The following is a 20,862-nucleotide window of genomic DNA, read 5'->3' on the forward strand; positions in this document are numbered from 1 at the left end:
GCCTTCAGATCAGAAAATAATTGGTATTGGGCACCCAGTAATGCTAGTACTGATTAGGTTGGATCCTATTGGAGTTAATGCCAGCTCTAGATTTATTTTATCAGTTTGATTTGATTTTGTTTCTATTGTATGTTGTATATGTAGACTCATTTAGATGAATACCACTTCTGCTGCACTCCTATGTTATTTTCAATGCCTCTGTCCTGTGTATGTACATCAGATTCCCTACTTCAAACTACCATTCCCACAATACCTGTGTCCTTCACGTTCAGTATTAGAGAGTTTCAGTGAATTTTTTGTGTATGTGCATGCTGATATAAACTGGAAAAACCATGTTAAAAATAGTTCCAACTATGTAAGATAATTTTCATAGTACAGTTCCCTTTGGTTATCCTGGTGGTGTAGTAGTTAAGAGCTACATCCGCTAACCAAAAGGTCAGCAGTTCGAATCCACCAGGTGCTCCTTGGAAGCTCTGTGGGGCAGTTCTACTCTGTCCTGTAGGGTCACTATGAGTCAGAATTCACTCGACAGCAATGGATTTGGTTTTTTGGTTTGGTTATCAGTGTATATAGTATGACTATGAAATAGTTTTTAGTTAACAGTGAAAACACTAAAGTCAAGCCTCTCAGTCCCTAGAGCAGAAGACTTTGATGATTTAGTATTTGTACAGATTTAATTAATTATATTTGATTTCAAAATTTTCACTTTCTTGAACAAATTCCACTTCTTTGATGTTAAATTAAACCTTTGCTTTCTTAAATACAACTGAGGTGTAAGAGAAGGAGCACCAGTATTGATGGATTCAAGTTCAGCTGTGCTATTTTCTTCCAGTCAAATAGTGGAAGGATACCTACATCAGAGATGGCTGAGAGGCCTCAATATATACTTAAGATAAACTGAGTTGCTTTTGAAAACATTTTGCAATAGCTCATGTGACAACAATTTGGCGAATTGTCATGGCAATGTCTTGGGGCAGGTAGTTATGGTGCTGTAGCAGACACCATCTCTATCCTTGGTGACTGTTGTGCCCCTGAATATGTAAAAAGAGGAGGAGTGGAGAATATTCATTCAACTAGTGATTTTGTCAAAGAGCAACGATGTGTGTTAACTACCCATACTACACCTGCATCAAGTGATCAAAAGGCATTCTGTTAAAGAGATATATTAATTATTTTTATTCATTTCTTCTCCTCATTTCTGCTCCTTTTCCCCCCTCTCCACCTCTCCTCTGCTCAGTGAGAGACTCTCCATAGCTCTTCCCTCTTCTCTCTAACCCCTAATTCTTTCTGGTCGTCTTTCTCTTCCTATTTCCATTTGATAGCTCCTCCTATTTCTATTATTCCTATTTATTTCTTCTTCAGAACACAGAGTGGGCATTGAGCTACCTGTAAAAATATTTATTAGACTGTTTAGTAAGATTTTGCTTCTTCCCTTTAGATTTCAGATCAGATGAAATTAACCCTATCTATGCATTGCTTAAAAACAGCTCCCAAACCAAGTTAAATTGCTTTTATACTTTCATGTGAACTTTAAAATAATTCGTCCGTGAGCCAGTGGCTTTGTTGTTGTTGTTGTTCTCATAGTTTGTTAATCCTGCAGAATCTTAACTCCCTTTTTGCAGGCACAGCACTGGCCTTTGCAACCGTCCTCATTTTCTTCATTCTGTTCTTGTGTTCCTTTTTCTGTTTTTAATGAGGTCTTTTTCTTTTCATACAGGTCATGTCTTACAAGTCTATGTTTGGGTTCATTTTTCTTTCCACAATCCAAGGAATGGTAAATCATGTCAAATCCAGTTCTCTTGCCGCCATAAAAACGGGTTCTGAATCCAAAGACAAAGATGACATCTGATGTCTTGTACATGTTGGCTAGTTTTCCCCAAACTTCTTTCTTAGGTACATTATCTTCCCAGGGTAAAGGACATCAGTGACCATTTGTTTTCTCTGAAGTAGTTGGTTGGTCATGAACTTCCTGGTCTGGATAGTTACAGTGGTAACAGTCAATCTTCAGGCAGCCAAGGAGGAAAAGAGAGAGCCAGTGGCCTTTCATTTATTGATTGATTTGTTTGTTTGTTTTAACTTTAAAAAAAAAAAAAGCCCTGTTGCTGTCGAGTCGATTCCTACTCATAGCGACCCTATAGGACAGAGTAGAACTGCCCCATAGAGTTTCCAGGGAGTGGCTGGTGGATTCCAACTGCCGACCTCTTAGTTAGCAGCCATAGCTCGCCATAGCTCTTAACCACTATGCCACCAGGGCTCCGTTTTAACATTACATGTCTTCAAAAGAGAGGACAAAGAATGGTGGAACTTTAGATTAATCACACTGTTGTACTTTAAAACCAACTTTCTCATGGCTCCAAAGAATACTGTATAGCAAATGTTTCCATATAACCCATATAGACCTTACTATCTATTCTTTTCATTTATCCATTTATTTCTTATGATATGATGTGCTGATTCTCCTTAAATTATTGTCTGACTTGTTGTGGTATTTATGTCTCATCTTTCTAACTTGGTTATAAGCTTCTTGAGGGCAGTGGCCGTGCCTGTAGTTTCTATGTATGCCCCACAATGGATTCCCAAATGGAATCATAGACATTCTGCTATTTTCCTGAATATAAAGAGTCAAAGAAAAGGAATTCCTTCTTAAGTAAGAAAGAATGAAAGCCAGTAAAAATCACCTTCCTAGATTACATTTTTAACATCTTTATTTACCGTTATAAAAACTTTAAGTGTAAACTGCAATGCAGAATGCTATAATGCATAGTCCATTTATAGTGCATTTGAGAGTGCTTAGAATGTGCCACGAAATGCTACAAATGCCATTTTATTTTAAAAATCACTCAAAGAGGAGTTTTTTTAGATGAACGTCTTCTGGGAAACCACTGCCAAGAGAAATGTGGAAACCACATGAAATTCACTACATAAAGAAATCTGGTTTCCATTTCTGCACTGCATTTTGTGCTAGCAGGAAGAAGATAAACAAGCTGTTTCAAACTAGAGGGAATGGCAAAGGGATTAAAATTTTAAATCCCGTATCGTAAATGTATTTTGGAATTTTTGAAATGTAATCCCCTCCCATAGGATCCTTTAAGAAGAGAGAAAATGTGTTGAGTCTTCTAGTCTTAGATATCTCAGTGGAATGGATGAGTAATTGTGCTTCCTGTTGATGTGTAGTCATGTAACTTTAACACTTGCTTCAGTTGGAATTAATGTGAAAGTCTCGTTCTAGTCTTTGGTAGGCAGACATTATTTTAGGAATGAGAAGAGGGAAGCAAGCAGGGAAACCTTTTCATTTTGTTAGTTTCAGTTCATCCTTCTAGGGCTAGGGGAGTTTTAATATAGTATTTTAATCTAGCTCCTTAAAAATCCTTTTGGGAAAAGGGGCACGGGTGGAGTAGATGGGAGGAAGAAGGTGGAACTGTTTTTTGTTGTTGTTTGTTTGTTTTTTCAGAAAAATATTCTGGAGGTTCTTTTTTAGTTTTCTGTTTTTTGACGCTCATACAGTTTAAATGTGTTATGAGGTTGACATTTAAAGAGGAATAAACCTGATTAAAATAAAATATACTGTTAAAAATTTTTAAAAAGTTAATGTTTGAAACATAAAGACCAAACATTCAGATTGTGACTTTCCTTTAATAAACATGACCAAATCATACCCATGTTTAGCAGTAATAGACATGCCTTTCTGACTGAATTCAGGAGGACTTGTGCTTTTAAAACCTGTGAAATTAAGAATGTTATAAAATTAAGTTGATTATATACTCAAGTGAATTAAAACTTTTCCTTCTGTAGCTTGATTTCTCTGCCACTTTTTTGTAGAAAGGGAAGCCTGAGTAACTAACGTTTATTTATCATGGTGCTTTTTTACTATTTTAACTTCCAATTTGAAAACTTTTAGCTGGCTGCACTTAACAACTAATACATAATATGTCTAAGCCTACATTCATAGCCAGGAGGCCTTGTGTCCTTGGAAAGCACCATCTTTCAAAGGAGATGTAAAAATAAAATTCTAGTCACTCCGTTTGTTCTTTCATTCACTCATTCACTCCGTAAACATTTAGCAAGATCCTACCATGTTACACATTCTGTGCTGGAGATACAAATATAAATAACACGAAATTCATGCCTTCAAGGAGTTTGCTTGAGATGATTTAAGGGATAAAAATGATTGTTAAAAGGAAAGGTAATAATTTCAGTCTTTCAGATAAATACACATTTACACAAATATCGAAGTTGTCAAGGATTTCATTTTAGTTGGATTCACAATCAACACGCATGGAAGCAGCGATCAAGAAATCAAACAACGTATTGCATTAGGCATATCTACTGCAAAAGACCTCTTTAAGTCACTCTGAGGACTAAGTTGCCCCTGACCCAAGCTATGGTATTTTCAGTTGCCTCATATGCATGTGAAAGCTGGACAATGAATAAGGAAGACCAAAGGAGAATTGATGCCTTTGAATTATGGTATTGGCAAAGAACATTGAGTATACCATGGACTGCCAGAAGAACGAACAGATCTGTCTTGGAAGAAGTACAACCAGAATGTTCCTTAGAAGCGAGGATGGCGAGACTTCGTCTCACATAATTTGGACATGTTATCAGGAGGGACCAGTCCCTGGAGAAGGACATCATGCTTGTTAAAGTAGAGGGTCAGCAAAAAAGAGGAAGACCCTTGAAGAGATGGATTGCCACAGTGGCTGCAACAATGGGCTCAAACATAGCAATGATTGTGAGGAAGACATAGGACTGGGCAGTGTTTCATTCTGTTGTACATGGGGTTGCTATGAGTCGGAATCTACTAGATGGCACCTAACAGTAACACACAAATGATTAGGTTTGCACAATGATTAAGCACTTGGCTGTTAACTAAAAGGTTGATACATCAAACCCACCCAGCAGCTCCACAGGAGAAAGACCTGGCAATATTCTTCTGTAAAGATTGCAGCCAAGAAAACCCAGTGGGGCAGTTCTGCTCTTGCCTAGTGTTGCTATGAGTCAGAACCAACTCAACAGCACCCAACAACATCTAAAAATATTCTGTCTGTTTAACAAAGCTAAACCAGTTTTGTTGTTGTACAGTAGAGTATAGTGGCTTAGGGTACAGACTATGGAGATAGGCAGCCTGGATGTGTGCCCAGCTCTTCCAATTTTCTGTGTGACCTTGGGAATGTTACTCATCATCCCTGTGACTTTTTTCATCTGTAAAAAGGGGATAAAAAGAGTTTCTGCCTTACAGGGTGGTTGTAAGGATTGCATGGATTAATCCATGAAGGCTCTTAGCGTAGTGTTGAGTGTAAATTGAACACTTAATGTTAGCTTCAGGAATGATTTTCAAGATATTTAACAAACAGTACAACATAGGCACCAACCAATTAGAACTGCTGATGGCCGTAAAAATCTGGTATGACTGCATCAGTGTGTATGGTCTGAATATTGCATTGGTCTGCAATTCTTAGTTTTAAAATCTTTTTAGTTTTAAATATCTAGACTTAGTATGGACTTATTTTTATATTCCAGACAATTCAGGTTGTGTGTTTTGTTTTGTTTTTTTTAGTTAATAACTTCTAGAAAGACACTAGAGCCAAGCTCTGCCGTCTCTATTTCTTTCATTTAATGTTGGTTGATAATTGTTACAGTATAGACTTTCTCCTTCTCCTGCTTTCCTCCTCTTCCTCCTCCTCTTCATAAGGGAATAATAGTATTTAAGGCTAGTTACCTCAAATGCTTTTTTAGAAAGAGGTTATATCCAATAAATAAATTGTCTCTTTGTAGTAATTCGCCAATAGATTTTTGGTAAGGATAGAATGGATATAAGAGCATTTAAGGTACTTAAAGGACATGTTGTTGTTAGGTACCCTCAAGTTGATTCTGACTCATGTTGTTGTTGTTGTTAGGTGCAGTCAAGTCGGTTCCGACTGATCACTACCCCATGTACAACAGAACGAAATACTGCCTGGTCCTGTGCCATCCTCACAGTCGCTGTTATGCCTAAGCCCATTGTTGCAGCCACTGTGTCAATCCATCTCCTTGAGGGTCTTCCTCCTCTTTGCTGATCCTCTACTTTACCAAGCGTGATGTCCTTCTCCAGGGAGTGATCCCTACTGTTAACATGTCCAAAGTATGTGAGATGTAGTCTCGCCATCCTTGCTTCTAAGGAGCGTTCTGTTCGTACTTCTTCCAGGACAGATTTCTTCGTTCTTTTGGCAGTCCATGGTATATTCAATATTCTCTTCCAACACCACAATTCAAAGGCCTCAATTCTTCTTTGGTCTTCTTCATTTATCGTCCATCTTTCACTTGCATATGAGGCGATTGAAAACACCATGACTTGGATCAGGTGTACCTTAGTCCTCACAGCGACATCTTTGCTTGTTAACACTTTAAAAAGATCTTTTGCAGCCAATTTTTAAAGGACATATAAAGTTCAAAAAGCATTGGTCTTTTGTAATCAGAAGACTTGAGTCCCACACTACCACTTACTAGTTGCTTAACTTTAGAAAATTTTCTTGATCTCTTTGTGTTACATTTCTCCATGTGTAAAGTTGTGATGCTGTAGAACCTTTCTCATAGGACGTTGTGAGGATTAAATAATACTATCAAGCATGTAAGACATAGTTAATTTTCAGCAAATTGACTTAATTTATTATACTTATCATGCACTCGTTGAATAGTTACCGTTCAGTAAATTCAGTTAATTTATTCAGCAGATATTTCAAGTACTTACTATGTGGCAGATACTTTTCTAGGCATGGGGGATATACAGTAGACAAAAATCAGTGTGACACTTGCCATCCAGTGCAATGAGAAAAATAATGCAAAGAAAGGAAATAGAGAATCCTGGGAATGAGTGTAATATTAAATGGGGAAGTTAAGAAAGTGATGTTTGAGAAAATATCTGCAAGATGTAAGGGAATGAACACACAGATTGCTAGGGAAAGAACCTTTCAGATGGAGAGAATAGCAAATACAAAGGCCCTGAGGCAAGAGTTTGGTTGGAAGCCAATGGGGCTGGAATAGGGTGAGGTAAAGAGTAGGAGGAGGTGAGGTCAGTCCTAGGGAGCTGCTTAATATCTGAGTGGCACACTGATGGGCATAAAGAGGGGGATTTGACATGTACCAGTGAAGGCTTCTTGGATGAGAAGTAGACCTTGAAAATGGATAAGCTGTGAAAAGGCATAGAGAAAAAGGAGAACATTCCCGTTAAGGGGAAGACTATGAGCAAAGGCACAGACCATGGAAGAGATAGGCCTGAAGAGCATCTAAGACAGCCTGTCTAGAACAGAGGGTGTGCAGTGGAAAAGAGGGGCAAACAAGATTGGATAAATACAATGGGATTGAGTGATGGAGGGCCTTGAAAACTAGGCAGAAGACTATTGGTTTCTGCTGATTGAAAAAAAAATTTCCAGTCAATAGAAGCTAACTAATGATAACAGCTTTAAGTCCAAGTTAAAAATCCATGTATATAGTATATACATAAAATTTCTGAGAGGTTTATTTCCAGAGACAATTAAAATATATAAAATTTTATTTATAGTTTTGATGTATAATAAAGAAAAAATATTGATACTCTAAACAAACAAACAAAAACAAACTCGTTGCCATTGAGTACATTCCAACTCATAGTGACCCTATAGGACAGAGTAGAACTGCCTCATAGAGGTTCCAAGGAGTGCCTGGTAGATTCAAACTGCTGACCTTTTGGTTAGCAGCCGTGGCACTTAACCACTACACCGCTAAGGTTTCCCTCTAAACAAAGGACTTACAATTAAATAAAAGATTCCTTAGCCATCCGCTATATACACTACAGTTATAAGCATCCTGGCTTGATAAAGTAGGTGTTACTTTAAATATTAAAATCATAATCCATTGTATGACTAATCTTGGTGTTGATAAAAACATGCAGGAGAGCTTGTTCTAATGGTTCTTTTCTTTATGCCTAGATCAAGCTTTAAACATAAGGGTTGTTTTGCTTGTTGGTATGCATGTATGCTCGTGTTCTCACAAATATGATACAAAATTAGAGTGGCAATGGGCCAAGACATTTAAATGGATACATACTTCCTTTGGAAAATTATCTTGCAACCTGAGGCCCATTGGCACTATTTACTAATTTCTGCCTCTTATAACTTTCTGTTCAGTGTTAAGCTATGTAAAAAGTGATGGTAGAGAGAAAAGACACCTATAGGAAAGAACAAGCAAGACCTGTGAATCCTGTTAGATTCATCACAGACTTTCAGATGTCCTTCTTCGCTCATAGTTTTTCAACATAATCTCTTCAGAAGAAGGGCTTTTATATGACCATCAGTTTCTATCACAAAACGGCTCTGTCACTGTGTTTCTGCTACAGGGAGTGCATCTCACACTATGTTACTGCCCAGGACTGCCACAATGAGCGTAGCCCGCCCCACAGAGAACTAAATTTGTTTTATTGGCCCTCCTTAGAAATTTAGCCATGTGCTGTAAACAAGTTTCTTTAGTTTCCAAAAGTGAAAGAGATGCAGTGTTAAGTTGATTCTCTTGAAATCAGAACAAATATTAGAAATAGACAACATGATCATCAGTTGTGATACAGGATAGAATGTAAAGAAACTGTTAATTCTCTTCCTGGCGTCACTATTAATTTGCAGCAGGAACTTTGTCAATGCATTTGTTCCCTGTGTTGCTGTGTTCCAGAGTGTCTCCATAAAATAAATGCAAAATGCTAGTTAATGCCCATAATAGATTTTCACTAAGGGACTATAGAAAGTTATTAGTCTTGCATAAAATATGAATTACTTTTTAAAAATCATAAAATTACCCTATTAATAGGCTGAAACACACTATTAAACAATTTGAATTATTAACTTTGGTTTGAAGACTAGATTATTTACTCTTTTCATCACTGATTTTGATGACAGACCTTAAAATAAGTTCATTCGTCTTTGGATGACACTAAATTAGGGAGTGCTGTTAACCTCCTGTATGAACCAAATACAAAGTGGTGCTTGCTGTTCAGACAAATAATGAATGAAAAATAGAATGCAATGTGCTTCTGTTAATGGTGGTAGGAAAATTTGGAAGTGGATAATGTTGATGGTTAAACAACCTGATAAACATAACTAATGTCACTGAATTATACATGTGAAGAATGTTGAAATGGCAAATGATTTGTTACATATTTATTTACCACACACACACAAAATAGAACACAGTTCAGGAGGAACGAGTGAACGAGACAGGACTAATTAGAGAAACCAAGACCTACTATTGTGGCCCTTTTCTCAGCTTAAATTAAACATTATAAGACTTATATTAAGATAAGTAAATAAGTTTACAATATTCAAATGAAATAATAAGGATATAAGATAAATCAATATTGAGTATTGCTGGAATGGAGTGAAGGGAAGATCAATCAAGAGTAATGCTTAGAGGTCAACAATTACTCTAAAGCAAAGAATGAAGATGGGGCAGGGAGACTAGAGTACTGGAAATGAAACAATCAGAATGCAATTAAAGAGAGTATTGACTCCTGAAAAATGTAGCTAATGTCACTGAACAATTTGTGTAGAAATTGTCAAATGGGAACTTAATTTGCTGTGTAAACTCTCACTGAAAAAACAATACAATGTCATTTTTAAAAAAAGAATAATGCTTACCCTCTGCTTGGCGTTGTTAGGTATAAAGAGATATGATTCCTTTTTAACATCCACATTTTAGGAGAGGTATGGAAAACTTGAGAAGGACACCATAGATGAGCAACTAAAATGATTCAGGGTTGGAATCTGGCGGTGTGTGGGGGAGGTCAAGGAAGTAGGTGTTGTTTTGACTGGGGAAGAAGCTTAAAATTGACTTAACTGCCTTAAAGTAAATTAGATTTCAGTGAAAGAAGAATATTCAGCAGCACTTCATCTTCGAAGAGAAAGTAAGCAGAGTAAATTAGTGTAAATTGCTACCAGAGACTTAGATTGAACCAAAGGAAGAACTCCGTGGAATAGACTGTTGTTAGACTCCAGAATATACCACCATGATAGACTGTGAATTTTCTCTCAGTGATTATCTTTTAACAATGGAGTTGATCCATTTGGCTTGGATGATTGGTTATCATATTTCCTAAAAGTATATTCTCTAAGGCAGTATTTTGGCTAAAGTGTATTTGCCAAGGAATGAAAATTAGTTCTTCCTGCCTCCATTATTTTGTTAAATTTCTTGTTATTTATATACTTCAAAGCATTCATTCAACAAATATATATTGGGCATGGACTTACGTTAGTAAATGTTTTTATAGTAGGAAACATAGCAATATGTGCTGTTATTGTCATTGAAAAGCAATGTGTAATTTCTTGCCTAACCTCTACTTTTGATTATTTACATGGAGTTTTATATAATGAGAATACTTCAAACCTAGTACAGTGAAACTTGTGAGAGCTGGAACTCAACAGGATTGCCTAGTTTTTCCCAGTCTCACAAGTTTTCTGCATTTGGCAGGGCACAGTCTTACCCCTTTCCTTTGCTTTCTAATATCAGTGGAAAATATTTGCATTTTCCTTCTCTTCCAGGTTTCTGCTCATGGGTTTTGCTGTAGAATGTAATGGCTTATCTGTTGTTGTTGCTTGTTATCATCTTTGAGATTTCCCTTAGACAATCCATGATTTGTAAGTTCAAAAAACATCATTTTTGGTCAAATAATACACATCAGGGCTGCTTTCCAAACATTTGGCAGTAAGTTCTGACCTCCTTATTAATGTTAGGTAGCTGAATGTAAGATGTTGTCATGGTGACATTTACTCAGAAACACAAATAAACATACAAAACTGACAAAAGCTGATGGAAGCAGACTGCCACGTCTTTCTCCTATGGTGTGGCTGGTGGGTTTGAACCACCAACTTTCAGTCAACAGGTGAGTGCTTAATTACTGTGCCACCAGGGCTTCTTATGAATGTATTATCTATGTTAAAATGTTACATTATGATATAAAATATTTTTTAATTACTCCAGTTTTGTCTCGTAATTAAAATTTCTTACAAATTCATCTTTAGAACTGAAAAAAAACCCAAAAAGATGACTTCCTTATGTATTTCTCCTGCTTTAAAAATACTCCAGTCAGGGGTGAGAAAGATACTTTTTTCTTGAATACCTTTTTTTATTTTTTGAATTTTGAATGATATGAATGTATTATTGTGTGCTGTCAAGTAGATCCTGACTCATAGCGACCCTATAGGACAAAGTAGAACTGCCTCATAGGGCAGGGGCGGACTAACCGGTAAGCAAGGTAGCACAGTGAAATTGTGCACTACGGATTAGTAAGCAAGCACAAGTAAACCCATGTGTACCTTGCTTATTGGGTAATCCGTCCCTGATAGGGTTTCCAAGGCTGTAAATCTTTACAGAAGCAGACTGCCACATCTTTCTCCTATGGAGTGGCTGGTGAGTTTGAACCGCTAACTTTCGGTTACCAGGTGAGTGCTTAATTACTGTGCCACCAGGGCTTCTTATGAATGCATTATCTATATTACAATGTTACATTGTGATATAAAATATTTTTAATTACTCCAGTTTTGTCTTGTAATTAAAATTTCTTACAAATTTGTCTTTAGATCTGACAAAATACCATTGGATTTTCCAGAATAATTCAACATTTCTTAACCTATACTGAGATCATTATGTGAGAATTTTACTCTTTTCATTGTTTCCAGGGCTTCATATAAGGTGATCTGAGTAATGTTTTGAGAATGAAGACCTGTCAAATTTTTTAAATATTCCATTGATACAGAAACACGTATCCTTTTCTAGGTACTTAGGTTAGCATATATTTGGTAGGAATCTGCCTATTCATTCAAACAAGTGTCCTTGATAATTTATATTGAGTTATCCACTTAGTTTTTTCAAATAAGAAAAGTACAGTTGGAAACAGCTCAACAATAGCTCCCTACTTCTTTTATAGTGATAAAGGGAAAGAGGAGAGAGAACTAGCACTTTTTTTCCCCCTTTTCTGGAGAACCTACTATGTACCCATGTGATGAAATGCAAGTTAAGGCAACAGGCAGTGTTAAGGGTTGTGTCGTCTTGCAGGTGCCGTTACTTGGAGGCCTGGAAATACCAATCTTCCCTGAGACCACAGCAACTGTTCCCCTCGTGGTTTCTGAGGAAGGATTCATGGCAAAGAAAAGCAAAGTAACACCTCGTTCTTTGCTGGGGATTTGGCCCCAAATCCCAGTGCAAAAAACTTTGCCCAGCTGGGCCAGATGACGTATGTGGAGCAGCCATTTCTCCTGAGGTAGTGAGGCCTGTATAGCTTCAACAAAGGTGGCCTTTTCTGTCCTAATGTCTGTACTTGAGCCTTTTCTGACCTAATGTCTGCATCTTATCACACTGCAGCCACATGTAGGAAGGACTCAAACAAGAGTGATGAGTCTGGCCCTGTGGGAGCAGCCTGGGTCCTAACTCCTCCTAGTTACCTTTTAGCGAGGGTGGCCCGATTGCTCAAACTATAGCAACTCTCTTGAGTGGGAAGAATAGAGGCAATGTGTGAGGAAGGTGGTGGGGGGAGTGGTCTGAAAGGGTGCTTTTTGCCAAGACACCAGGATTGGTAACTATCATGGTGGTGGGAAGTGGATGAGCCACATTGCAATTCTGCTGTGCTTTTGCTCAAAGCCCAGAGCATGTGTCCTGTGTGTTTTCGCTAATGGTACATGTAATTCCTTTTCTTGAGGCTGAGGGCTTGGCAGGAATGCAACCTTGTCATTTAACCAGGCTCACAGTGTAGGCTTCGGATCCAGTTTCAGCAGGTGTCCATGTTCAGTCTATCCGAAGAAGCAAACTTAGTAAGTCTGGTTATATGAATGTATGTGTCAAAGACCTAAATGACCCTTAACTAGATTTATCTTTCAAAAATGCACCTTTAGTGGGTGAAAGGTGTGCAGGAACTCTGTGGTATTTTTCCAACTCTTTGGTACTTCTAAAATTATCTCGAGATAAAAAGTTTCTTTTAAAAAGTGGAAAATGAAAGATAAATCAAAGCAACAATATATTTCCGAAGAAATAGGTGAGAGTATGTGTCTTTAAAGGAGCATTGGTGGCACGATGGTTAAGAGCTCAGCTGCTACCTGAAAGGTTAGCGATTCAAACCTACCTAGCGGCTCTGCTGGAGAGACCTGATGATCTGTTCCCTTAAAGACTACACCCTATGGGGCAGTTCTACTCCATTCTATAAGGTCACTATGATTCAAAATCTACTCAGTGGCACACGACGACAACATATGTCTTTAAGGGACTAAAGATATTCCTAGATGTTTAATATGCAAAACAAAATAAAATAAAATACAACTTTTATGTTATCATACTGCCCAAAAGCTTTTATTGACTTCTTATTATTTACAGGACACAGTTCAAACTCTTTAGCCTTGAAATTTAAAATCTCTTAAATCAAGCCCTACTTTCCCAGTGTTACAGTTGGTTACTATTACCCATTGCCGTCGAGTCAATTCCAACTCATAGTTAGTGACCCTACAGGACAGAGTAGAGCTGCCCCGTAGGGTTTCCAAGGCTATGATCTTCACGGAAGCAGACTACCACATCTTTCTCTCGCAGAGCGGCTGGTGGGTTCAAACTGCTGATCTTTTGGTTAGCAGCTGAGTGCTTAACCACTATGTCACCAGGACTCTTTTCGGTTACTATTACCCTGCCCCAAATCTCTAGTCAGACTGGCCGCCTCACAGACCTTCCATGGGAATTTCCTTTCAGGATTCCTTCCATCCTTCCACCAACTCCTGAAGTCTACAGCAAACCTTCAAGGTACATCTCATGTCTCACTTCTTCCAAGAAGCTTTCCCTAACCACGCCCGGCCCAAAGTAGTACTTCTCTCTTCTGTATTCTGAAAGCAAATATTGTGTATAAACCTTTAGCACTTTTATTTATTAAAACCCTTTTTTCATATTAATTTTATGTATATATATATATCTCATCTTTCTGCTAGAATTTTTAAGCTGCTCAGAGTCCGGAGCTTATTATATATTTTTTGAATTTTCTGCATTGCTTAGAATAGTGTCTCATTCCACAAGCTTTTATCAGTTGTGTTTTATGCGCCAGACACTATGGTGGGTGTTTGCAACATGAAGCTTAATAGAGAGATTTCTTAAGGAAGCCTTTCTTGTCTTACCCTGGCCAGTTTAGTCAGAGGGTCTCTGTTCTGGGATCCCGCTGCATCTTGTCCTTATTTAGGAGTATCACACTGTATTGTATGTTGGATTATGTGTGTGTCTCCTACACTAAACTGCAAGCCCCTTAAGAGCAGGGAGTCAGTCTTTATGTACCCAGAAGAGTGCGCAGGGCAGTGATCAATACACGTGTTGAATGAGACAAATGACAATAAAGTGCAGCTGGAAGTCATAGTTAATTGGTGGGTTAATTATGGCCCAAGCCCTTACTTAAGTAAACAGGTCATCAGCTTTCACACAAAATGTCTGAGAATCACATTCTTGTGATTTCTTGTCCTTCTCCTCCGATCAATATATGTATTCAATCATGATGTATACACCAGCACTAAAGTGCCTCATAACATAGGATTTACATATGTTGTAATACGGCTACATTTGCCATCATAGTGATCATTTTATATATAAATATTTACAGATATACATATCTGTGTATACAAAGTTTTTTTTTTTTTTTAATTCCAAGACTATGTGCTGCAAACTGTTATTTCTACCAACAGTTACCAAGTTAGAGTTAAACCTAATCCCTTGAAGACAAGGAATGTGGATTTTAATCCATCTTTATATCCCTACTATCTAGTATAAGCAAGGTCCCTAGAACATAGTATATGCTTAGCAAATGTTTGTTGAATTCATAATATAATAATTACAGTTCCCTTCCCCACCCAACATCTTTTCTTGCTAGTTACTTTGATCTCTTAAATTTTTATGAGAGCTGCTAAAACAGAGCTTACTGATATGAATTCCTGTTGCTCTCCCTGTCTTTACTCCCTGAAACCCTGAAATGGCAAACCGCAGAGCCCAGCGACTAAAAAGGAGGCAACAAAGCCTGTCTCACCCAGAAACTCATTTTCAGGTCTATATAAATGGCAAAGGATTGAATTCCTACTGAATTTCAAACTGAAAATAGCTCATTATGAGCTGACAAAGAAAACCTCATGATTATTTTATGTATTGAGGTCCTCACTTATCTTATTTACTTGAGGTAAACAGGCATGTAGTTGACCTTCCAAGAATTTAGCAAACTCAGTGTACTGAGAGTTCAAACCCAACTCCAATTATGTAGCCCACATTGCCCCAAAATATCTCAAGAAATTGAAGTAGAGACTTGAAGGTTTTAGACTCTGTCTTGATAACTCATATTACCACAGTAAGATTTTTTTTTAAGTGCCATTTCCTATAGAGTGGAGGTTAATTCCTGATGCTTTGAGGGTTTCAGTTCTTCAGAGAAAAGGCTACACAGGGAAAACATGAACACAGCATGTCTGGGAGTAATTACGCTCTTTAAACCTGCTGGACGTTTATGCTGTTTTCCTGAGCATCAGCACAGCTTTGCTATATTTCAGAACAAAACAAACATTTTCTTATAGTTTTAACCACCTATATCATAATTCACTCCACAATATTTATTGAAGGAATAAATGTCTTTTCTGATTAATAGTCATTCAATATGATCTCCATGTCATTTTTCCAGTCTTTTCAATATGCTCTTCATGTCATTTTTCCAATCTTGAAAGGATAACTACATTGCAGTGGAAAAATCAGGAGGCACTTCTTCCATTTCTTCATTAAGGTCCAACATTTCTTCCTGTATATGCTGACACAGAGGACAGAAGGGATGCTTGTATATTTTAACAAAAGGTTTAGCAGTTATGGTACGATAGACACTTTAAACAGAGCTGAGTATGCAATTGTTCTATTATCAAGACAATTGCCTGATTGAGAACAGCTCTCTGGAACAACTCCAAGTTTGTTTCTGGATTACCACAGGGCACTGGAGCAATTAGAATTGCTCATGAGCAACAAATGCCCTGGCTTGTCTCCACAAAGCAATTGAAGTGTATGGGAGCCCTGAGAAACTTGACTTAGTTGAAAGTACTCTCTTCCTGTTGTAGCCTTCTTTGCCTCGGTGGAAGTAATAAATGCACAGCAGGTTTCCACACAGGAAGTCCGAATGCAGACATTAGGTTTGCAACGTGGCCCTGGCCAACTCCATGTGAGACAGTGCAAAGGGCTGGGGGGCTGGTGTTCACAGGCCACTTACACAGTCTTATTGCTTGTAGAGACCTGCTTTGATGAGAACCTATAGACATTTCAAAATTAGGTATAGGGTATCAAGTTCTGCAAGCCACATTGCAATAACCATAGGTGGATGAACCCAATGAAGGAGTTTATGCTAATGCTCCAAGAGATGAAACTCAGCATACATTTTGGGATGAGCTTGGTTCTTTTGCATGTAAATTTGTAGAAACCTAATGGCAAAAATGTTTATAACTGACTAATAAAAAAGTATTTGAAATGATGGAAATAGTAGTAGGCTTTGGCTGTATACATTCACTTTTTTCTTTTAAATGATGATTCACATAGTTTAGGTTTTACCTAACTGAGAAAGTTTTACCATACTATGTCTTGCTCAGTTATCATCACTATGAACTCCTGTTGTAAGACAGAACCCTTCCCTGTTTCTGCACTTTCTCTGTCTGGGGTGAAATTCCCTATTGAGCTGCATTTCCCCCACTCCAGATACTTTTAAGAAGAAGGGTCTCTTCCAATTCTCCATCAACTTGAATGAACTGAGGTCAGGCACTCCCGCAGCTTGAATGGTTTAAGCTCTCGTATATTTGCCACTTGGGCTCCTGATTACTCCAAGCTCTGTTCTCCCAGCTACATGTCCGTGACAGCTGTGTCTCAGAAGAAAAACATGAAAAATATTCATTGTGTTATCTTCATGAAATCATGAAGAGTTATATAATCTTTTCGTCAACTTTTCTGGGCTTCAGGTCTCAGGAAAAACCATTTTTTGCTTAAGGGTATTCAGTTTTCAAATAGCTGAGCCATTGCCTGCGTTTTTGCCTTCTAAGTTTTCTAAATATGACCACTAATGCCACTGAGCCTTGATCAAGTTGTCCTTATTAATATTCTAGTTAGTTTGAGTTACTGAACTTGGGGATAGGAAGAAACTTGAGAAAGATTTTGTGCCTCAAGAGAAAACTTCATGAATAAGCAGACTTACTATAAAGTGTGTATTTGCAGCTATGGACATAGGTTCCTGTTGTTCCATTTACTGGCTGAGTGATGTTGGACTAAGTTGTTATTTGATGTGAACATCAGTTTCTTCAACTGTGAAATGGTTTGTTGTGGTATTTAAATGAAATACCCAAAATTTTGTTTCTTTTTATTCTTTTGAAGAATTTTTGAGTTTCTGTTTTAATAGGATCAAAGAACTGAGAGTAAAACTTACAGTAAAGCGTTAGGTTTGACAGTGTGTGAAGAAATCCCTTGCAGCTTCGTTTATAAACTTAGTGTATTTTTTCTAAATATATTTGGAAAGAGCTAGAAATCCTATGCAGGGCAAAGCAAACTAGCTTCTATATAAATGTTTCAGAGGGGAAGAATTAAACAGTAGAAGAATATCACATGAAAAGAAACTGGAGAGATTTTTGGTTTTGTTCTATTTATGTTTTATATTTTATACATCGAACATTTAAATATGTAAAATGCATTCTTTTTTTTTTTATATCTTCACAATAATCTTTTCAAGTGGAGGCATTGTTATTATTTCCAATGATAGAGAAGGAAACAATCTGGCGTGGTCGAGTGTCTTAGTTGTCTAGGGCTGCTATAACAGAAATACCACAAGTGGATGTCTTCAACAAAGAGAAATTTATTCTCTCACAGTCTAGGAGGCTAGAAGTCCAAATTCAAGGTGTCAGCTCCCGGGGGTGCTTTCTCTGTCTGTCAGCTGGGGGAAGATCCTAGTCAGCAATCTTCCCCTGGACTAGGAGCTTGTCTGCGCAGGAACCGCGGGTCCAAAGGACGCGCTCTGCTCCCGGTGCTGCTTTCTTGGTGGTATGAGGTCCCCATGTCTCTCTGCTCTCTTCTCTCTTTTGTATCTCAAAAGAGATTGGCTTAAGACACAACCTAATCTCGTAGGTTGAGTCTCACCAACAGAACTGCTGCTAATCCCATCACATTAACATCATAGAGATAGGATTTACAACAACACATAGGAAAAACACATCAGATGACAAAATGGTGGACAAACACATAATACTGGGATTCATGGCCTAGCCAAGTTGACAGATATGTTTTGGGGACACAGTTCAATCCATGACATTGAGTATCTTGCTTCATGTCCCATGGCTAATAAATGGCAGAGCTGATAGCAGAGCTGATATTTGAACACAGATGTGTGGGACTCAAGCTCTTAACAACTAACTGGGGAGGATAGAGGTGAGTGGTGTGGATTCTGGAGCCAGGCTGCCATTTGTTGCCTGTAAGACCTGGGGACTCTTCAATTTTATGTCTATAAGATGTAAATGAAAATACAGTTAAATATATATGTAACCTCATAGTGTAGCAACTGGAGTATAATAAGCTCTTCAGTGTTAATTGTTGTCACTATCAGTATTATTATAATTATTTTCTAAAGACAGTTATCATGGGGTAGTTTGTTTAGAATTTGTGATATCATAAATTCAGAATGTGATATCACAATGTTGAAGGTCCCTGGGTGGCACAAGTGATTTGCTATGGGCCGCTAACCTCAAGGTTGGCATTGGAACCATCCCAGGGGTTCTGTGGAAGAAAGTCCTGGTGAATTGCTTCTATAAAGATTATAGCCAAGAGCAGTCTACCCTGTAGCACGTGAGGTCACCATGAGTTGGAATCGACTCTCTGGCAACGGGCTTGGTTTTTTGTTATCACAATGTTGTTGTTTGCTTGTTTTGTTTTTCTGGCTGAAAGAGTCAGGGAACATTTGAATGGATGTTCACCATGTCTGACCTCCTCTAGTCTGCCCATTCACTCTAATGGGAATTATTGGAGAATTCAAGTTTAAAGAACAATGGTGCATTGCACCTTTTTAAAAACCTATTCGTAGAGAAGGAAAATGGAATTTTGCGTTTCTCCTTATCATACCAACTCTGTCTTCATTTTACAGTAAAATAAAATTAGAATAAAAGCTGACTGAGGTGGTATTCCTACGCTCTTTTGGGAATGTTGTTGTTGTGTGCTGTGGAGTCAAAAAGTGATGTTATTTTTCATCAGCCTGGAGTTTTAACTTCTATCCATCATTGAATACACAATCACTTTATATCCTGGTCTGATATTTCTGTTCCTTTTCAACATAACATAGAGAAATAGAGATTGATTAGTTTTGTGCGTCAAAGGACATACCGCTGGATGCTTTAATGAGTCCAAAGGAAGCTGTGAAAAAGGGCACATAATTTCAAACAGAGGAGGGCTTCTAACTGTTACGAATTAACTACTGATACTAATTCTTTTCCCCCTTGTGTAGTCTGTATTATTTTTTTTTTAAATCACCATTTAAGTTCGACTATTCTGACTTTCTGGGAACAGATGAACAATAGAATGGTTTCTCTCTGGTCATTATGATCATGCTATTGAGTAATTTGTGACATTGCATTTTAAAAGTATCATTTAATGTCATATGATAACAGTATATGAGTAGAATATATAAATGAGGTGCTCTGAGTAGAAATTTTCCTTTTGGAGCACTATGATGACTATGCGGTAGGATTTAGGGCACTATGACTATGTGGTAGGAAGGAAAGATTTGAAGTGTATTTTATCTGAAATTCTTATTTACTATTATTCACTGTATAAAACCATTGAGTAGAGTAATTGTATACAGTTTACAGCTGCTCTGCAAGACCTCGGTACCAGCTTCTTGTGGCGAGTGAGGAGAGCAAACATGCTTTTGAAAGCGTGCTGATTTCAACATTAGATAAAAGGGCTCAGCTGATGACAACATCTAACAGTGGTTGTTAAAGGGACTTAACAAACATTTGTGTAGTCATCTTGACACCATTTATTCAGATGATAGATAAATAGGGTAATGCCAAACACACACACACACACATACAAACAACAGCCCGGTAAATAACAGTTCTTAAGTCTTTATTTTCTCCTTTGTAGACTGAGAAGGGGGAACAGGGAGCTATATTCCAGACAGAAGAAATGTCAAATCTAAAGACCTGGAAGCATGAAAGAGTATGATATGTTCAGGGAACTTCACACATGACTGAGAATAGTACCTGGGGCCTGGTGAATAATAGATGCTTGATATTTCTTGAATGAATAAATATTTGTTGAGGGAATAAACAGGGTGCCTTGAGAGGGTTGATGGGAAACGTGTCTGGAAATGTAAAGGGGAGCAGTACTACCCAAGAGCTGAAACTCCATCCTTCTAGTAAGTGTTTCACAGCTGGGGGGCTGCCGCCCATTGAGGAAGCCTAAGCCTTTCATAAAGGGGCTCCAAGCCTCCACTAGCACCCATAATTCATATTTGTTATATCTGAAAATACGTACTATTTTACTGATGTCAGCTGACTGTACGCTGAGTTAGCAGATTGTGTGACGTGGTATACAGAAGGGTACCTACCAGTCTATGTCAATTAGAGATGAGATGGAAAACGTGATATAATGTCAAGCCAGCCACCAAAGAAAGACCATGGCATTTAGCAGGCCAGCAAACGACTTGCCTTCCTGAGTATACAGGAGTCACGTTCGGGGAGAAAAATGTTCTTCTCAAACATACTGAAGGGCTGCCAAGGGAGGAGTGGAGGGAGATTCTCAATTTTTCAGAAAGTGGTGTTTTTTAACCAGTGTTCACCTTTTTTTTTAATTTTTATTTTTTAATTAATT

The 20,862-nt window shown here is 37.8% G+C and overlaps 1 protein-coding gene and 1 pseudogene across 4 annotated transcripts in view; one reads left to right on the forward strand and one right to left on the reverse strand.

Annotated features, from left to right (window-relative positions):
* DNM3 (dynamin 3) overlaps positions 1 to 20,862 on the forward strand; it is a 717,102-nt gene that overhangs the window by 395,844 nt on the left and 300,396 nt on the right. The gene's annotated exons all lie outside the window — the stretch shown is intronic.
* Positions 1,579 to 3,981, reverse strand: LOC105756683 (40S ribosomal protein S24 pseudogene; annotated as a pseudogene).

This window comes from Trichechus manatus, unplaced genomic scaffold (genome assembly GCF_000243295.1).
Source record: "Trichechus manatus latirostris isolate Lorelei unplaced genomic scaffold, TriManLat1.0 scaffold00117, whole genome shotgun sequence".
NCBI lineage: Eukaryota > Metazoa > Chordata > Mammalia > Sirenia > Trichechidae > Trichechus > Trichechus manatus.